Raw genomic sequence first — 20,569 nt, 5'->3', positions numbered from 1 at the left:
TTCCTCCGCTTGACTCGTTGAAGCGTGCAAGTTACTTACGGAAGGCATTTTTGGAAACGGTTACAAAAGGGGACTAATATAAATAGGACCAAGGATCCAACCCTAAAGGGCTCGCTTCCCTTTTCGGTCGTGCAAGCATTTACAACACTAATTTTCTACAGCTTTTTATTATTAGCATTTTTTATTTCCTTTTCTTTTCCAGTCAATTTTTAGAGCACTTAACTAATTTTTCACACAATAGTTTATACACCGGAAATTATTGTGTATCTTTTACTGGATCTAACCTTACGTTAGATCATAGTATTTTATTCCTTTGCTTTTATTTTCCTGTCCGATTGAAGATTGCAAGAACAAATCCATTCGGTCTGTGGTGGAGTGTTCAAGATGCCTATTAATTATTCAGGTTCTTTAATTTATTGTTTTAATTTATATATGCTCAGCATTGCTGTTTGTTTATATTGTTTGCCTGATATGGCTTTATTTAAGCATGATAATTGTTCAGACCTGTTTAGCATGTCCAGCTAATTAATTTAGATATCGGTATGTAAAGTAAGCGGAATAAGGAATCAAAACTAAGTTGGTTTAATTTTATTTGAAATAAAGTCACTCTTTTTATGGTCTCAATTTACAGAGTTAATACCAAGGTTTTTGTACGAGAGTAAAAGACATAAAGAAGTTAAAATCAATAGAACGACGGTTTGAGTTTTTAACTGGACAGTGTAAATTGGACATTAATTCTAAATCAGGGCGAAAGCAATTTTTAGAGTTAATTAGATTCTAATCTTTTTCAAAAAGTATTTTTAAAGGTTAAATGTGAGGACGAGAGTTAAACATTTAAGTTTAATTATATAATCTAAGTCAATAGAGCGAGAGTTTGATACGAGGGTGTTTAAACGGTTATTATTTTAATGAAAAGAGTTTCTATAGATTCTGTTGTTTTCAAAAAGTGATTTTGGACTTAACTAATAAGTGACAGCTACGTTAATATAAAGTCATAGTCTATTCAACAGAGCGAGAGTTTGAGATAAGACTTTTAATCAATAGTGTCTACCGAAAGGATTTATTTTAAAAACCAAGAAACCAACGATGATTTGATTCCCTAATTACGACGAACCACATACCGATATCCGCTTAATTGATATTTAAATTAGATCCAATTTTAGTTTTACTTTTCCCCCTAATCATCAAAGTATCATCCGCCTTAGCTTTACGAAGTAACCTTAGAAAAACGGTATATAGATTCATAAGTCCCTGTGGGATCGATATCTTTTAAAACTACGCGATAGAACTGTGCACTTGCAGGTAGTACCCCAAGACTTATAAAGTCGCGATCAAGTTTTTGGCGCCGTTGCCGGGGACTTTTATTTAGTCGATATCGTAACCCTTCTGTTATGCTGTAGAGACTAAGGTAATTTTTATTTCTTTCTTTCGTTGATTTGTATGCCACACACTCGCTCACAAGGCGAGCCGTTTTACTTACGAATCAACGACATTGAACTATATCTCCGAGTCTTACGACGAATTCGGGAATATCGTGCTGCAAACAATCTCCCTCCTATCGAAGTGCCCCACCTCAAAAATCTTCTTCCCTCGCCGATACCCGAGATGGCAGAACCAGCTCGTGCTCTTCGAGATTACGCCGCTCCATCGCAAGATGATCCGCATTCGAGTATTGCTCCACCCGCAATCGAAGCAAACAACTTCGAACTTAAACCTTCGCTGTTACAAGCAGTGCAACAGAATCAATTCTCTGGAAATCCTACCGAGGATCCAAACCTTCATTTATCCGTATTTGTCCAATACGCTGATACTGTTAAAGCTAATGGTGTCACTTCGGAGGCGATTCGACTTCGTCTTTTTCCCTTCTCGTTAAGGGATAAAGCTAGAAGATGGCTTCAGTCTCTTCCTTCCAACTCGGTCACCACATGGAATGAGTTGAAGAAAGTCTTTCTTGCCCGATATTTTCCTCCAAGCAAAACAGCTATGTTGAGAGCCCAGATAAATGGATTTAAACAGAAAGATAACTAGTCTCTTTTCGAAGCATGGGAAAGATACAAAGACATGATGAGACTTTGTCCACACCATGGTTTAGAGGACTGGTTAGTAATTCATACCTTCTATAATGGTCTCTTATACAACACAAGGTTAACAATAGACGCCGCCGCAGGTGGTGCGCTTATGGATAAACCTTATGCCGATGCTTATAAACTTATCGAGAGCATGGCCCAAAACCATTATCAGTGGGGAAGCGACCAAACAATGGTAGAAAAACCTCAAACGAAAAGTGGCATGTACGAGATAAGTAGCCTTGATCATGTTAATGCAAAAGTGGATGCTCTGGCCCAGAAAATTGAAAGTTTAAATGTATCACCTCCAGCCACCGTGGTTGCCGCAGCTCAAAATTGCGAAGTCTGTGGAATCCAAGGTCACACTCCTGCAGATTGTCAACTCCTAATAGGAATCCAAGCAGAGCAAGTGAATTATGCTCAAGGAAATCCCTACTCGCATACCTATAACTCAAACTGGAAGAACCATTATAATTTTTCATATAAGAGCAATAATGCTTTATACGCACCAGGACAAGCTCCCAGTCAAGCCCCAACTATACCTCCTGGATATCAAAAGCCGACCCCATCTACACCTAATAATAATGTTCCTAGAAAATCCAACTTGGAAATCATGATGGAGAACTTCATAGCTTCTCAACAGCAAACCAATAAAGATTTCTTAAACCATAATGTACACACTAGCGAACAAATTAAACAACTAGCAAGTAAAGTAGATGCCCTGGCTACCCATAACAAAATGCTGGAAACACAAATATCACAAGTAGCTCAACAACAAGCGCCTACCGCTGCCCCAACTGGTACATTTCCTGGACAGCCCCAACCTAACCCGAAAAGCCACGCTCATGCAATCATATTGAGAAGTGGAACAGAGGTAGAAGGACCGTCTGATCCAAGAATTGAAAACCAAAACTCTAAAAAGTCAACTGAGGAAGAAAATAAACCTAAGGAAAAGGAAGAGAGTAATAAGGAAACCGTAGAAAAGAAAGAACCTTACGTACCTCCACCACCTTATAAACCACCTATCCCTTACCCTCAAAGGCTTATTAAAACCAAAGAGGCGGGCCAATTTAAAAAATTTGTTGACTTACTGAAACAATTAAACGTCACAATTCCTTTTACAGAAGCTATTACGCAGACGCCCTCATATGCTAAGTTCTTAAAAGAAATTCTTTCTAATAAAAGGAAACTTGAAGAGAGCGAAACTGTTACACTCACTGCTGAATGCAACGCTATAATCCAGAATATCCCTCCCAAACTTAAAGACCCTGGTAGTTTCTCTATACCCTGTCACATAGGAAAATTTGTCATAGACAAAGCTCTATGCGATTTAGGAGCCGGTATCAGTGTTATGCCTTTATCTATATGCAAGAAACTGGAAATGGGAGAATTTAGACCAACTAAAATGTCTGTGCAATTAGCAGATTGTTCCGTTAGATATCCTGTAGGAATTCTTGAAAACGTTCCCGTGCGCATAGGTCAATTCTACATTCCAACCAATTTTATAATTATGGACATAAGAGAAGATGAAGTTACACCCATTATATTGGGAAGACCATTCTTAGCAACCGCCTGTGCGATCATAGACGTAAAACGAGGACGACTCACTTTCGAAGTAGGAGAAGAGAAAATTGAGTTCATTCTTTCCCAATTTTTGAAAGCACCTGCAATAGATGACACATGTTACTTCATGGATATCATCGATGAATGCATAAAAGAAACAGAATTAGAAAATGAAAAATCGTCTAACTATCGTGTAGAAGACAGACTTAACCAATGTTTAGCAATGACATCGGATCCTACGCAATGCCTTAAGAAACCAAACCTCGACCTAAAAACACTTCCCAAAAATCTGAGATATGAATTCCTAGACTTAGAACTTGAACGACCAGTAATAGTTAATGCAGACCTAGGAAAACTCGAAACCGAAAAACTCCTACATATCTTAAGAAAATATCCAACCGCACTAGGATACAAAATCACCGATCTTAAAGGAATAAGTCCTTCTATTTGTATGCACCGCATCATGCTAGAAGAAGACTGTAAAACTTCTAGAGAACATCAGAGGAGACTAAACCCGATCCTGAGTGAGGTAGTGAAAAAGGAAGTAACAAAGTTATTAGAGGCAGGTATCATATATCCTATATTTGATAGCAAATGGGTTAGTCCTGTACACGTAGTACCAAAGAAAGGAGGTATAACAGTTATTGAAAATGAAAAAGGAGAAACTATAACCAAACGAATCGAATCGGGATGGAGAATGTGCATTGACTATAGGAAACTAAACAAAGCAACCCGAAAAGATCATTTCCCTTTACCATTCATTGACCAGATGTTAGAACAATTAGCAAAACATTCTCATTTCTGCTATCTAGACGGGTACTCAGGCTTCTTTCAAATACCAATTCATCCTGATGACCAAGAAAAGACAACATTCACATGTCCTTTTGGTACCTTCGCTTATCGACGAATGCCGTTCGGCTTGTGCAATGCTCCTGCAACCTTCCAAAGGTGCATGATGGTAATATTCGCCGATTTTCTCGAAAAAATCATGGAAGTATTTATGGATGATTTCTCCGTATGCGGACAAAGCTTTGAAGAATGTCTTGAAAACCTAGAAAGAGTTCTAGAACGATGCGTAAAAGTAAACCTAGTACTTAATTGGGAAAAATGTCACTTTATGGTACAAGAAGGAATTGTTGTAGGACACATCATATCAAATAGAGGAATTGAAGTAGACAAAGCCAAAATAGAAGTAATCGAAAACCTTCAACCTCCGAAAACTGTGAGAGAGGTACGAAGCTTCTTAGGACATGCCGGTTTTTACCGACGATTCATTAAAGATTTCTCTAAAATAACTAAACCTTTAACCGGATTATTGATGAAAGATGCTGAATTCATCTTCGACAATAAATGTTTAGAAGCATTTCAAACGCTTAAACAAGCATTGATCTCCGCGCCCATATGTCGCAACCTGAAAAATACAGTGCGCAAAAAAAACAAGCGGCGAAAGAAAAAGACAGAAGAGTCGCCACCGTGCGTTATTCATCCCAAAGGAGGGAAAGGAAACGCTCGAAGTAAACCTGAAAAAGGAAAGGACAAGACGGGGTCTTGCAACCAAATCTTGGGTTCGGGAGTCGGTTATGCGAAGGGAAGGTATTACCACCCCTACGCATCCGTAGTACTCTACGAGATCCACTTTTGTAGTTTTCGTCTAAAGGGTGTGAGTTTATCTTGTGCTGTTTACCAAAAAAAAAAGGGTTAAATGAAAATGACTCGCGCGGATGTCGCATCCACTGCATACGTATCTCATCTGAATATGAGAATCAGAGTCTTCGTAGCTCGGCTGACCTATGGGTTGGGGGATGTGTGCTCGCTAAGACATCGCGTCTTATGCCTACGTATCTCATCTGGAATGAGAATCAGAGCAAGCCGTAGTTCGACTAACTACGGGGTTATGGATTGGGTTTTGGACGAACGACGTCACTACGCAATCTACCGGATGCTCGACCTTTGGAGACTTACTCGCCTGTAGTAGAAGGAGTAAACGTGTGTTATGGAGAAGAAAAATCAATGAAGGGTTTGTTTGCATTGTAGGAACGCGCATGCAAAAGGGTAATGAGGATAAGACCTCATAGCTCTTAACCCTGGACAAAGGAACCTGCATAAAGTAAACACAAAAAAATTGCCTCCTATCGAGGTCTTCCAGCTAGGAAAGCAGTAAAATGCGGGAAAAATGTAAAAGTACCACGCGGATAAAGATCCGAAGTAACAGCAATTAGAGGAATGGGAAACCCTGAGATCCTTCCAAGCTAACATCATCAAAGAGAGTGGGTCAGTACAGGTAATCGGAATGAACCTCCAGGGGTTATCCCACAAATAAAGTGGGAAACCACGCAAGTTATCCCTGCAAAAGTCATGTGAGCCCTCACAAAAACTCAACAAAAGGGTTAGTGAAACACCATAAGCATTTTTTTCATGGATAACAGTATGGTTTCAGAAACCTCAAATCCTGTGGCATACACTTCAGAAATCATGTGATTAAACATTCAAGGCATAGGTTTCACCCATTCATAATACATCACACATTTAGAACATTCAAATTGAAGGCGTAAAATAATGGGAATAGGGCAAACCTAATTGGAGAGCTTGATTGAAATTGAGTTGCACCCGTGAGGCCCTTCAGGGTTTGGAGGCTGCTCTGAGTTCTCTGTCAGGTTTCTCTTCAGGTTTTGTCCAGGGTTTTGTTCCAAGGAAACCTCAGAGTATTTTGCTTCTCTTCCTTTTTCTCAAGTGAAGCCTTGGTATTTATAGACTGAATTTCATGGTTTTGTGGGCTCAAATGAGAGAGACCCAAGTCCAAATTTTTTTATTATATTTTATTTATTTATTTTTTATTATTTTTATTTATTTATTTTTTTTGTAAAAAATTATTATTATTTTTTTTTTTCGTTTTATTTTTCATTTTTTTTTCCATTTTTTTTTCGTTTTTTTTTTTTCCGGATCTAATTCTGATTGACATGATGAAATGCAATATGAAATGCTAAATGAATGCATGAATGAAGAGGGAAAATTTTGGGGTGTTACAGCTGCCCCTATTCAATCATCAGCTAAACCGAGTAGGATGAAAGCGAACAGCTTATCAGACAAACGGGGTGAGCTGTGATTGAATACCAAAGACAGACCGAAAATTTGCGCTCCGAGAACACCACAAAAATGCGGAAATACACCGTGCTGTTTATTTTTCTTCCGATCCTCTGGCTTAATCTGGAGTTTCGATCCTCTGGCTGAACCTATACTCAATTTAGTCCTCTGGTTGGATATTAATTTTGATCCTCGGGCTGGATACAATTTTGATCTTCTGGCTAGATCTTCTTCGATCTTCTGGCTAGATCTCCTCCGTTTCGATTCTCTGGCTGAATCTATTTCCTTTGATTCTCTGGCTGAATCTACTTCGATCTTCTGCCTAGATCTGAATTATTGCGATTTTCGATCTTCTGGCTAGATCTTCTTTGTTTCGATTCTCTGGCTGAATCTACTTCGATCTTCTGGCTAGATCTGGATTGTTTTGATGATAAATTCCCGTCATTAGGATCCTGCATCTGAGGCATGCGCTGGTTGACCCTCTTTTGAAATCTACACCCAACCTTCATATTAAATATGCAGCTTCGAGAATATTCCACTTTTGGACTTCGTACATATTCTTCAGGCTAGAACATGTTGTAACGACTCCTCAATTAGACTTGGGCTTGCTGGGGAAATAAAGCTTGTAGGCGACTTCACTGGGGAATCTTCAAATTGAGCCTTAGGCTGGCTTACTGGAACACGATTCTCAGGCTGAATCTTCGAAATGACCCTCAGGCTGGATCACTGGAACACGATTCTCAGGCTGAATCTTTGAAATGACCCTCAGGCTGGATCACTGGAACACGATTCTCAGGCTGAATCTTCAAAATGGACCCTCAGGCTGGATCACTGGAACACGATTCTCAGGCTGAATCTTCGAAATGACCCTCAGGCTGGATCACTGGAACATGATTCTCAGGCTGAATCTTCAAAATGACCCTCAGGCTGGATCACTGGAAAACGATTCTCAGGCTGAATCTTCAAAATGACCCTCAGGCTGGATCACTCACGCTTGATCCTCTGGCTGGATCTCATGACCTTGGTTGTAAAGTAATTCTTCAGTCTGCTTGGAAGAACCTGTTTATCAGCTTATGTGTATTCTTGATATGATATGCATGCAAATGCAAATGTTATGCATGGTGTAAAAAGAAATCTGCTTGGGGAAGCAAACTCCGGTAGGGAACAGATCGCTGTATCAATCCTTGAATGCTCTGTGGGGAATGACCCGTCTGCCGGGACCAATGAGCCACCAAAAATAAATTGGCTGCTTGAAAAGTTAACCTTGCGGGGGGAGTATCAACTATGGAAACTTTGTTCGGCGAGGCTCTGTGAGGAGAGTCTGTGGGGAAAACACTTCTTGGGGAAATGTCGTAGGAAACGGCCTTTGCTGGGGATATGAACTTGCTAATCGCCCTCAAGCTGGGGATTAACAAATCTGTTAAAAATAATCTGCTGGGGAATGAGATGAACACTGGGAACGCCACCCTCTCATCTGTTGGTTATGCAACCACTCCGCTGTTGCTAGGAAGATATAGTCTGACACTGTCAACTCCACTGGGGATATATAGTCTGGATACTGTCAACTCCACTGGGGATATATAGTCTGGATACTGTCAACTCTACTGGGGATAGACAGTCTGGATACTGTCAACTCTGTTGGGGAACATGCTCTGCTGAGGAGAGACTTTGTCAACCGCTTGGGGATGAGGATTCATGACTTGGCATCCGGTTCCTGTGACCTGCAACCAAAAATACACGTATGCCTCTGGGGAATTACTCGGTTTGAATTCACCGTTCGGGATTAAGCACATTCAAAGCAATTTTAAATGTTTTCCTGTGCAAATCATCTGCAAAAGCCACCATTATGTTCATATGCAATATGTTTTATCAAAAATTCGGACATTTTTGCAAACAACTGATAAATGAAAAATAAAGAGGCTCTTTAACTGAATTATTCGACTCTTAATGGGGAGAAAATTTGTGTCAGGAATAGGCGAGGGTATCAGGAAGCTGATCCCTGAAAAGAGGTGATCGCTATAAAAAGAGAACTATCCTAATGACAACGGGGATACGGGGTCCCACTGAGTTTCGACTCTGCTATGACTCGTATGTCCTCAAGACGCTCTGTTCATCTTGCTTTCTGAAGTGGATGATTAGTCGATCTTTAACCTTCGAAGATTGTCGGATTGAATGAAACGGTGATATAACACTGATGAACTCAGATCACAGTCATTCGCTTATTCCCTAACTTTTGCCTGGATCGCCCCCTTTTCGGGTTTTCAATCCATCGGGATACCCATTTTTGCCTGAGCCGCCCTTTTGGGTTTTCGACTCACCGGGTGTACTCTTTTTTTATATCCCTAATTTTTGCCCGAACCTCTTTATTCTCTTTTTTTTTGGTTCGTCGGGATGCCCTTTTTTTGCCTGGACTATTCTTTTTATCGTCCAGCGGGTCTATTTTATGCGAAGTATTTTTTTTTAACTGCGTCTGAGTTAATAAGGGACGGGAATCCTTCGCCATCCATGGTTGTTAGCATCAAAGCTCCTCCATAGAAAATCCTTTTAACCACGTACGGACCCTCATAGTTCGGTGTCCATTTGCCCCTGTGATCTGTGTTGGGAGGAAGAAATCTTTTGAGTACCAATTCACCGACTTGATACCCCCGAGGGCGCACTTTCTGACCAAATGCTTTCTTCATTCGTCTCTGACCGAGATACGTCAATTCTGGGTACGTAGTTCCAGCATAGCACCATTTCCCGTTGGTTTGATTGATGACCAAAGCTGAATCCCCGTATACATCCAGGGTTTTAATCTGTATATTGACGGCTTCCTCAAGTCTTAGGATACAAGCTTCGTATTCGGCTTCATTGTTGGTGCAGGGAAAAGTTATTCTGGCACCAAATGGCATATGAACCCCCTTCCGGTGTGATCAACACTATACCAACTCCGCGGCCATTGACGTGGACCGCCCCATCAAACATCATAACCCATTTGGATTCAGGGTCAGGCCCCTCCTCCGGGAGTGGTTCCTCTCAATCTTTCGATTTGAGAAACATGATGTCCTCATCAGGAAAGTCAAACCTCAAAGGTTGGTAATCATCAATCGGTTGCTCTGCAAGATAGTCTGACAAGACACTTCCCTTGATGGCTTTTTGTGAAGTGTATTGGATGTCATACTCTGTCAGTATCATTTGTCACCTAGTAACCTTTCCGGTAAGTGCTGGCTTTTCAAAAATATACTTGATTGGATCCATTTTTGATATCAATAGAGTCGTGTGAGTTGACATATACTGTCTTAGTCGGCGAGCAGCCCATGCCAAAGAGCGGAAAGTTTTCTCGAGCAATGAGTATCTTTGTTCACAGTCGGTAAACTTTTGCTAAGGTAGTATATTGCATGCTCTTTTCGACCTGACTCGTCATGCTGACCGAGCACACAACCCATTGACCTTTCTAACACAGTCAAGTACATGATCAACGGTCTTTCCTCTCGGCCTGTAGACTGGCCCCGATCTTGATCTCTTTCTTGTCGTCTTCGGTACCAACGTTTGTAACACCCCGAATAAAATAAGAGAATTATTTAAATTGAGTTAATAATATATTTATTAATTTAATTAAATAAATTGAATTATTGGATCATTATTATTATTAGTATTTTGGAATAATAATTATTGGAAAATATATAAGTTGGAATAAGGAAAAAGAGTTTTCATTTTGTAAAAGGGTTTTACGTGAAAACTGAGAAGCTGCAGAGAAGCGGAGAAAGGGGCAAAGAGGAAGAACCAGAGAGCAAAGGTTGGAGAAGAGCTTGGAGCTTAGAGATTTTGCCGGATTAACTCAGGTAAGGGGGGTTTATCGTCGTTTAACGGGTATTATAGATTAACATGTCATGGGTAGTGATAAACCGTTGATTTGACCCTAATTGGGATGTTGAATGCTGAGAAATTGTGTTGGATGAGTTGTGTTAAAGTTGTAATTGAATCCGTAATTGTGTGAGTCGTGTTCCCCCGAACGTATAGCTTTTTACGGAAGTTGAATCGGAGGTCCGGAAGTCCTCCAACGGCGGAAAATGCGGAGAACTCTGCATTCTGCCTTGTGTTAGCGCAGGAACTGCTGTTTTGTCTGCGTTAACCGGTTAACCCAGGGCGTTAACCGGTTAACACTGTTATATTTTGTGAAAATGTGCTGTTTTGCCTGCGTTAACCGGTTAACCCAGGGCGTTAACCGGTTAACACTGTTGCGTTTTGCCAGAAAGTGTATTTTGTCCTGCGTTAACCGGTTAACCCAGGGCGTTAACCGGTTAACACTGTTGGAAATCAGAAAAATTGGTATTTTAATGTTGTGAACATAATTGGTGATTAGCCTACTTATCGTTAATTTTGATGAGTAATTCTGTTGGGTTATGTTATGAAGTGTTGATATAAAAATGTTGATAAGTGGTGTTAAAGTTGTTGAAAATACTGAGTTGTAGGCTGGTGAGCCAAAGTTGATTATAAGTTGATTTTGTTGAAAATACTGAGTTGTAGGCTTGATGAGCCAAAGTTGATTATAAGTTGATTATGTTGAAAACCTTGTTGTGTTGCTATTATTATTATGTTGTCGGAATTGTAAAGTCGTGTATGCCATGTACATTTCATATGCATTAAGTCGGAGCTTTGCTCACACCACGTTGGCCTGGATTGGCAAAAATCGGAGCTTTGCTCACACCACGTTGGCCTGGATTGGCAAAATTTTAAGTTGAAAGTTGAAGGCTTATGCCTTGATGCCCACTAAAATGGCAATGATTTTAAGTTGGGAGTTTTACTCCGATTGGTACCACATGCATGACGAGTCGAGTCTCATTTGAGTTGCATTTTATGTTGTTATTGAGTTGCATTTTACGTTGTTATTGAGTATGATATTTGAGTTGATGTGCCGTTACTGAATGCATGATATGATTAGGGTGATTAACGTGTAAATTTACTTAACATAACATGATAATTTATAATGTTTGTTATATCGATTGAGGAACTCACCCTTACAACTATTTTTCAGGTAACGAGCAATGAGTTGAGTAGAAGCTAATGCTTGCAGTCTAGTGTAGTCTACTTAGTGGGTCGTGCTCTGATAGATGTAACATCGGGACGGGATGTTTTAATGGTTTTATTGTTGGTTGTTGAACCTTTTTACCTGTAAAACGTTATATGTTTTGAATGGTTGGTTGATTTTTATCCGCTGCGAATTATGCAAAGATGTTATTTTGATTAAATAAAGAGCATGGCAGTTTTATGGTGTGAAATGTTGTGTGACACCCTTGGTGCATGATTACTCTGATATATATATATATATATATATATTTGTTGTTGTTATTAAATATTTGGGGTATTTTAGAAGGGTGTTACAACGTTGATGGTCTCAACCACCTCCTGATAAGGTGTAATAGCTCGGTCCTCCTGTTTCAACAATCTGGCTAACCCTTCAGGCAATTCACAATCTTCCTCAGCCCCTTCTTCGGCTTGATAGATAGGATTGTCGAAGTCATACTTGGCCATAGCAGTGTCGTTAGCAGTGAGATCCGAGTGGTCGGCTCTGCATGATGGAGGATCATGCTTTACCTTTGAAAGAAAGGAAAAACGAAAAAAGAAACATTGCCATTTTTTTTGTAAAAAGTAAAAAAAACTGAAAGAAAGAGAACACAAAATTGTTTGCAAAAGCCGTCCTTTATTGATGATAAAAATAATTGCGAAACATAACTAAATGGATGGCCCTACAAATGAGCCGTTACACCTCGGGCAAAGTGTAAGACTTTATTATGCATGTAATAAAGGAAAACAATAAAAATCACTCTTTCAGCAGAGTAAGCCAGGCGGTTTTTTCAGACGACCAATTGTCGAGCTTTTCTCCCGGGACACACGGGCGAATCCAGCTATCTAAGTCACAGTCGCTGTCAGCCTTGTCTTCATCTGCAGCATTGACGATGTGGGGGGAAACCAAACCCCCGCTGGAGAGAGTACCGGTTTCATTCTTCTGAGATCCCAGAGCATACCCCAATCCAAACTTGTCTTCTTTGATGACTGGCTCCATAAATTTGCCCCAGCCTTGGGCATTACCAGCTTTAACCACTTCGACAGCTTGCTTGTATGAAGAGATAGAAGTCCCGACCTTCTCAAACTCAGGTGAAAAGACAGCTTCGGGCGTGACCTCATTGATGTTTGTAGTTTCGAAGCCCTGACACAGCATCTCATGCATCTCGCCGTCCATCTCTACATACTTAAATGTAGACAGGTGGCTAACAAAAATATCCTCTTCACCACATACAGTGACGATCTGACCTTCTAGTTCATATTTGAGCTTCTGGTGGAGGGTAGAAGTAACAACACCGGCAGCATGAATCCAAGGCCGACCTAGCAGACAACTGTAGGCAAGCTGGATATCCATCGAATAAAAGGTGCTCTTGAACACCTGCGGTCCAATCTTAACTGGCAACTCAACTTCGCCAAAAACAGCTCTCTTAGAGCCATCAAAAGCCCTCACAACTAAGTTACTTGGCCTCAGGATAATGCCATCGCAATCCAACTTCATTAAGGCTTTCTTTGGAAGAACATTCAGAGAAGAGCCTGTATCAACCAAAACATGGGAAAACACCACCCCTTTGCACTCCATTATGATATGCAAGGCTTTGTTATGATTCCTGCCCTCAGGTGTCAGGTCATTATCGGTGAAACCTAGCCCCCGACTAGCGTTTACATTGGAAACTACCGACTCCAGCTGGTTAACAGTTATCTCCGGTGGAACATAGGCCATATTCAGTACTTTCAACAAGGATGCTCTGTGCGCCTCAGAGCACAACAATAGTGAGAGAATGGAGATCTTTGAGGGTGTCTGATTTAGCTGGTCGACTACCTTGTAGTCACTTTTCTTGATAATCCTCATAAACTCATCCACTTCCTTCTCGAATGCGGTCTTAGGAGGATCTTCCTCAGTAGTAACCTCTTCGGTGGATACCTGTTTCCCTTTAGCCTTGGCAGCTGCCTCGGCTTCAGTATTCGCGCGTAATGTTGATGGTGCAAATAGGCGTCCACTGCGAGTGAAGCCACCAACCCCTCCAACATTGTCTACAGCGGAGCTACCAATGTCAATGTCTTCTTCGTTAACTTTCTGCCCCTGGCAGTAGATATCAGCCCCATAGTGCCACGGGATAGCACTATCTTTCCCATACGGAACAGGTCCTGGTACCGTGATGGTGATTGGACCAACCAAAGTCGGTTGAGGGCTGTCAGAGTAAATTGTGACTGGTGCTGAACTTTCGATGTTCACCGCTGCTGGTTCTGTACTTTCTGGGAAATATATTGTTGTCGGAGCGAGTCTCTCGGGAACATATATTTCTTCAGGAGTGAAATAAAACGTCACCGTCGATACATCATTCTTCACCGGACGGGCCTGATCAAACTGAAGACAACCTTCATCTATCAGCTGCTGAATACCCCTTCTCAAACTGTCACATCCGTTTTCGGCAGCTTGACAATTTCTGCATTCTTCCCCACAGCCCGGAAAAATCTGTCCTTTCAGAAGTCGGTCTTTAACCACCGATAGCGAAGTCTTCACCTTAGTCACATCAGAAACCAAATTCAAAGTTTCCCCACTATCAACAACATTAATCCTCTGCCCGCCGTGAGCCGGCATCGGGTTCTGGATAACATTAGGCACCAGAGTAAAATTGATAGCCTGGGCATCTCTCAAATCTTGTACCTTTAACTGGAGAGCCTTGCAATTATCTGTAGTATGGTCAGGTGCGTTGGAGTGAAAAGCACATCTGGCGTTGACATCATAACCTCTAGGCAAATTATTGGGATCGATTGGTGGGGCCAGAGTTCTCAATGTAACCAGATTCATGTCAATCAGCTTGGGAAGTAATACTGAATAAGGCATTGGGATTGGCTCGATGACCCGGTCCGTCTGCCTTGGACGTTATTGATAGTGTCTCTGCTGACCCGGATTACCTCCTTGTTGTTGATTGTTGTACCTGGGTTGTTGTTGCGGATGATATTGCGGTTGAGGAACAGGTGTTGGAATAGTGACTGCGGCCACTTGATCTTGATAATAATTAGGGCGTCCTTTACTCCTGCCTCTGCCGGCATACACAACGCTTGCCTCACCTTCTTTTCTTCGCTGACCGTTACCAGCAAACGGTCTCTTGGGACCTGATGGGTTGGAAACACTATTGTCTTGAATTCGGCCCATCTTCAATAGACTCTCGATTCTTTCTCCAGCAATTACTATCTCTGCAAAGCTGATTGACGGGCAAGCAACCAATCTCTCAATATAATTGCCTTGAAGAGTGTTCATGAACATGTCCGCCATCTCCCTTTCAGACATAGGGGGTTGGACGGACGCAACAATCTGTCTCCAACGCTGAGCATATTCTCTAAAGGTCTCCTTGGCAGTCTGGGTCATACCTTGCAACAAGGTCCGATTTGGAGCCATGTCCAAGTTGTATTGATATTGCTTGACAAAAGCCTCTGCCAAGTCTTTCCAGCTCTTGATGGTAGTACGAGACAAATGAGAATACCATTCACGAGAAGCTCCAGTTAGACTGTCTTCAAAATAGTACATCCACAACTTTTCATCTTCTCTGTGAGCTCCCAACCTTCCCAAATAAGATTGGAGATGAGTGCGTGGGCAAGAAGCCCCGTTGTATTTCTCAAAAGTAAGGGGTTTGAACTTGTGAGGAATCCTTACTCCCTGAACCAGACCAAGATTTGTGACATCAAAGCCTAAGGAATTTTGAGACTCCAAAGATTTGAGCTTCTCAGCAAGCTCATCCGTACGGCGAGTGGTCTCGAGGGCCTCGTCGTGCAAAGAAAATTGATCATACTAATAATCTTCAGTAACGGGGTGCCCGTTAATCCGAATTCCTTGATTCACATTGTACCTTCCGCTAATACCATTTCCAACATTCCCTATGTTGCCAACATTACCCGGGTTTCCATTAGCATTTGCGTTACCCGCGTTACCAGTGTTCACAGGGTTATCAGCGTTCCTAGGGTTACCAGGGTTTCCCTCAGCATTTAGTATCTCCACCTCAGGCCTCGGTTGCCCAACCAATTCCCTCAGCTTTTCTTGACCTGCTGCCATACCAGTCATCAATGTCATGAACTGATCCATCCTTTCACGCATATCAGCCAGCTCTTTCTGTACTTGGTCCATCGCTAGTCGTGGACGGTTTTCCTTTGTCGGGTATCTATGAACTCGCTTGGGACCAATAACTGCCTGATACAGGGAACAAACATTAGACACTGCGGTGACACCTGCAAAACAGACAAGGGTTAATATGCATGGTATGCGATGCACTGCTTGTTCAGTTTTAAGGCACCCCCATTTTGAAAGGGAATACCCTGCAAATGAATAAGCATGAGATGTTGGATGCAAATATGCAGATGATGTTATGCAATGCAAAGGCATGTCAATCAGAATTGATGGATCCGCTTGAACATCTGTCAGGTTGCACTTCCTGGAGAGAAATTCACTGAGGAATATAATACAAGACCAAAACTCTGCTCTAGAAAACCGGGTTGGTTGGAGGTTAAGGTTTCCTGAATTTAGCCCACCCCTCACTGGTAGGTTCTAAGAACAGAAGTTCGTCAGCTTCAGCCCTTCAGTCGCAAATAATACGTTTACCACTGAAGGTTTGGCATTATTACGGGATAAAAGACCTCCACTGACTCCCCTCAACAGGACATCCTAAAGCAAGTTCCCAGTCTCGGGGTCCTCGGATTGATCAGCGAGAATGCGCCCACCAGAGCTAACATAATCACGTCTCGGAGGAGAGGCCTCGACTGAGTTCTCGGGAAATGGTCACCAGAGTCGACGATTTCTAAAGGAACACCATGTCATTACGGAACATCCGTAGGACATAATATATCCAAAAGAAACCTCGTCTGGGTGTGGTTCTTCACGAACGACTTAACGTAGCAACATGCCACGCAAGCCTCATGATCATCCACTCTAAAACCTGTGTGTACACTCAAGCCTGGGTAATGGGCTTATCTCTCATAGAATATCCCATCCCAACAAACAAACAAACAGATCCAATAGATACAACAGATGCATGCAAGCAGGTAAGCAAATAAATGTACAAAAGCATGAACACCCAATAAACAAGAAATCACACAAGCTAGGAGGGACTCGCTTAGGGAAGATGGACCAGCAAGAGGTCAACTTCTTAGTCCCCAGCAGAGTCGCAACCTGAAAAATACAGTGCGCAAAAAAAAAACAACCGGCGAAAGAAAAAGACAGAAGAGTCGCCACCGTGCGTTATTCATCCCAAAGGAGGGAAAGGAAACGCTCGAAGTAAACCTGAAAAAGGAAAGGACAAGACGGGGTCTTGCAACCAAATCTTGGGTTCAGGAGTCGGTTATGCGAAGGGAAGGTATTAGCACCCCTACGCATCCGTAGTACTCTACGAGATCCACTTTTGTAGTTTTCGTCTAAAGGGTGTGAGTTTATCTTGTGCTGTTTACCAAAAAAAAAGGGTTAAATGAAAATGACTCGCGCGGATGTCGCATCCACTGCATACGTATCTCATATGAATATGAGAATCAGAGTCTTCGTAGCTCGGCTGACCTATGGGTTGGGGGATGTGTGCTCGCTAAGACATCGCGTCTTATGCCTACGTATCTCATCTGGAATGAGAATCAGAGCAAGCCGTAGTTCGACTAACTACGGGGTTATGGATTGGGTTTTGGACGAACAACGTCACTACGCAATCTACCGGATGCTCGACCTTTGGAGACTTACTCGCCTGTAGTAGAAGGAGTAAACGTGTGTTATGGAGAAGAAAAATCAATGAAGGGTTTGTTTGCATTGTAGGAACGCGCATGCAAAAGGGTAATGAGGATAAGACCTCATATCTCTTAACCCTGGACAAAGGAACCTGCATAAAGTAAACACAAAAACATTGCCTCCTATCGAGGTCTTCCAGCTAGGAAAGCAGTAAAATGCGGGAAAAATGTAAAAGTACCACGCGGATAAAGATCCGAAGTAACAGCAATTAGAGGAATGGGAAACCCTGAGATCCTTCCAAGCTAACATCATCAAAGAAAGTGGGTCAGTACAGGTAATCAGAATGAACCTCCAGGGGTTATCCCACAAATAAAGTGGGAAACCACGCAAGTTATCCCTGCAAAAGTCATGTGAGCCCTCACAAAAACTCAACAAAAGGGTTAGTGAAACACCATAAGCATTTTTTTCATGGATAACAGTATGGTTTCAGAAACCTCAAACCCTGTGGCATACACTTCAGAAATCATGTGATTAAACATTCAAGGCATAGGTTTCACCCATTCATAATACATCACACATTTAGAACATTCAAATTGAAGGCGTAAAATAATGGGAATAGGGCAAACCTGATTGGAGAGCTTGATTGAAATTGAGTTGCACCCGTGAGGCCCTTCAGGGTTTGGAGGCTGCTCTGAGTTCTCTGTCAGGTTTCTCTTCAGGTTTTGTCCAGGGTTTTGTTCCAAGGAAACCTCAGAGTATATTGCTTCTCTTCCTTTTTCTCAAGTGAAGCCTTGGTATTTATAGACTGAATTTCATGGTTTTGTGGGCTCAAATGAGAGAGACCCAAGTCCAAAATTTTTTATTATATTTTATTTATATTTTTTTTTGTAAAAAGTTATTTTTTTTTTTCGTTTTATTTTTCATTTTTTTTCCATTTCTTTTTTTCGTTTTTTTTTTTTCGGATCTAATTCTGATTGACATGATGAAATGCAATATGAAATGCTAAATGAATGCATGAATGGGGAGGGCAAATTTTGGGGTGTTACACCATAATGCAGGCTCCGGATTGGAATGAACCATTCGAAATAATGTGTGACGCAAGTGACTACGCCGTAGGCGCTGTTTTAGGACAAAGAAAGGATAAAAAGCTTCACGTCATATATTACGCAAGTAGAACCCTAGACGAAGCACAAATGAATTACGCCACGACCGAGAAAGAACTTTTAGCAGTGGTGTTTGCACTAGATAAATTTCGTTCTTACTTGGTCGGAGCTAAAAAAATCGTTTACACTGACCACGCCGCCATTAAGTACCTCTTAACAAAAAAGGACGCTAAACCTAGACTCCTAAGGTGGATTTTGTTGCTACAAGAATTCGATTTGGAAATCAAAGATAAGAAAGGAACTGAAAACGTAGTAGCAGAGAAAGAACATCGAATAACGATGATTTCTCGTACGATAAACTTATAGCTACTTTGGAAGAAAATAAAGCTGATAAACAGGTAGAGATCACCTTAGCTATATGTGTTACACCATGGTACGCTGATCTCGTCAATTATTTAGCTGCCAGAATAGTTCCACCTAATTTATCTTACCAACAAAAGAAACGATTCTTCCATGACATAAAACATTATTACTGGGATGACCCTTTACTTTTCAAAAGAGGCCCCGATGGTATTTTCCGTCGGTGTATACCTGAAGAAGATATAGAAAATATAATCCAACACTGTCATTCCGCTCCTTATGGTGGACATGCAAGTACATCCAAAACCTGCTATAAAATCCTACAAGCCGGTCTTTATTGGCCAAACATATGGAAGGATGTGCATGCGGCTATCAAGAAATGTGATAGATGTCAACGCACAGGAAATATATCTAGACGTGACGAGATGCCACAAAAGGGCATTTTGGAAGTAGAGATTTTCGACGTGTGGGGAATAGATTTCATGGGACCTTTTCCGCCTTCTTTTGGTAACAAGTACATACTCGTAGCAGTTGACTACGTATCAAAATGGATTGAAGCTATAGCTTCTCTGATAAACGACACACGAGTAGTAACTAGACTCTTTAAGAATATAATTTTCCCAAGATTTGGTGTCCCAAGAATAGTCGTCAGTGACGGAGGATCGCATTTCATATCTAAGGTACTCGAAAAACTACTGTTTAAGTATGGTGTAAGACATAGAGTAGCAACACCTTACCATCCTCAAACTAGTGGACAAGTGGAAGTGTCTAACAGAGAAATTAAACAAATATTAGAAAAAACAGTCGCCACCTCAAGGAAAGACTGGTCATCAAAACTATCCAAAGCTTTATGGGCATATCGAACCGCCTACAAAACTCCCATAGGAACAACCCCATTTAAGCTTATTTATGGAAAATCTTGCCACCTCCCGGTAGAATTAGAACATAAGGCCTACTGGGCTATTAAAAATCTAAATTTAAACTATAAGGCCGCTGGTGAAAAGCGAATTCTTGACATAAACGAATTGGAGGAACTTCGACAAGACGCCTACGAAAATGCCAGAATCTACAAAGAAAGAACGAAAAAATGGCATGATAAACGTATATCAAGAAAAATCTTCAAACAAGGCGATAGTGTCCTTTTGTTCAACTCTAGACTTAAGTTATTCCCAGGAAAACTACGTTCTAGATGGTCAGGCCCTTTCCAAATCACCAATGTCTTTCCAAGTGGAGCGGTGGAAATTAAAGGAAAATCTATTGAACTATTTATCGTAAACGGGCAGCGTCTAAAACATTATCATTATGCAGAGAACAATGAAGATCCGCAAGTCCTGCACTTAGACGTAATGCCTCCAGAATTTATAGATTATATTTGATAGTTTTTATGTCGAGCTTGCGACATTAAACAAAGCGCTTCGTGGGAGACAACCCACAAATATTTTTATTTTTATTTCTTCTTTGATTATTCTTTTAAATTTTATTTAGTATTCATTCTTCATTTATTTTAATTTATAAATTTCTTCTTCTTTTCTTTTTTCGGCATTTGGCCAAATCCTGACTAAAACTCTTGTTTTTCTTTTCTCTAGCTAACACTAACCTGATGGGACAAATTGATCGTATGGGTATCAAATTCAGAGGGAAAGCTCAGAAACAAA

General features: G+C 41.1%; 1 non-coding gene across 1 annotated transcript; it reads right to left on the bottom strand.

Moving 5' to 3' along the window:
• Window positions 1-1,983: 1,983 nt before the first annotated feature.
• On the bottom strand, window positions 1,984-2,090 carry LOC127089103 (small nucleolar RNA R71). Its single transcript, XR_007790880.1, has one exon. It is a non-coding gene; the product is annotated as a small nucleolar RNA R71 (small nucleolar RNA).
• Window positions 2,091-20,569: the final 18,479 nt, after the last annotated feature.

Source organism: Lathyrus oleraceus, chromosome 5 (assembly GCF_024323335.1).
Source record: "Lathyrus oleraceus cultivar Zhongwan6 chromosome 5, CAAS_Psat_ZW6_1.0, whole genome shotgun sequence".
In the NCBI taxonomy this organism is placed as follows: Eukaryota; Viridiplantae; Streptophyta; class Magnoliopsida; order Fabales; family Fabaceae; genus Lathyrus; species Lathyrus oleraceus.
This window is presented reverse-complemented; position numbering and strand designations above follow the sequence as displayed.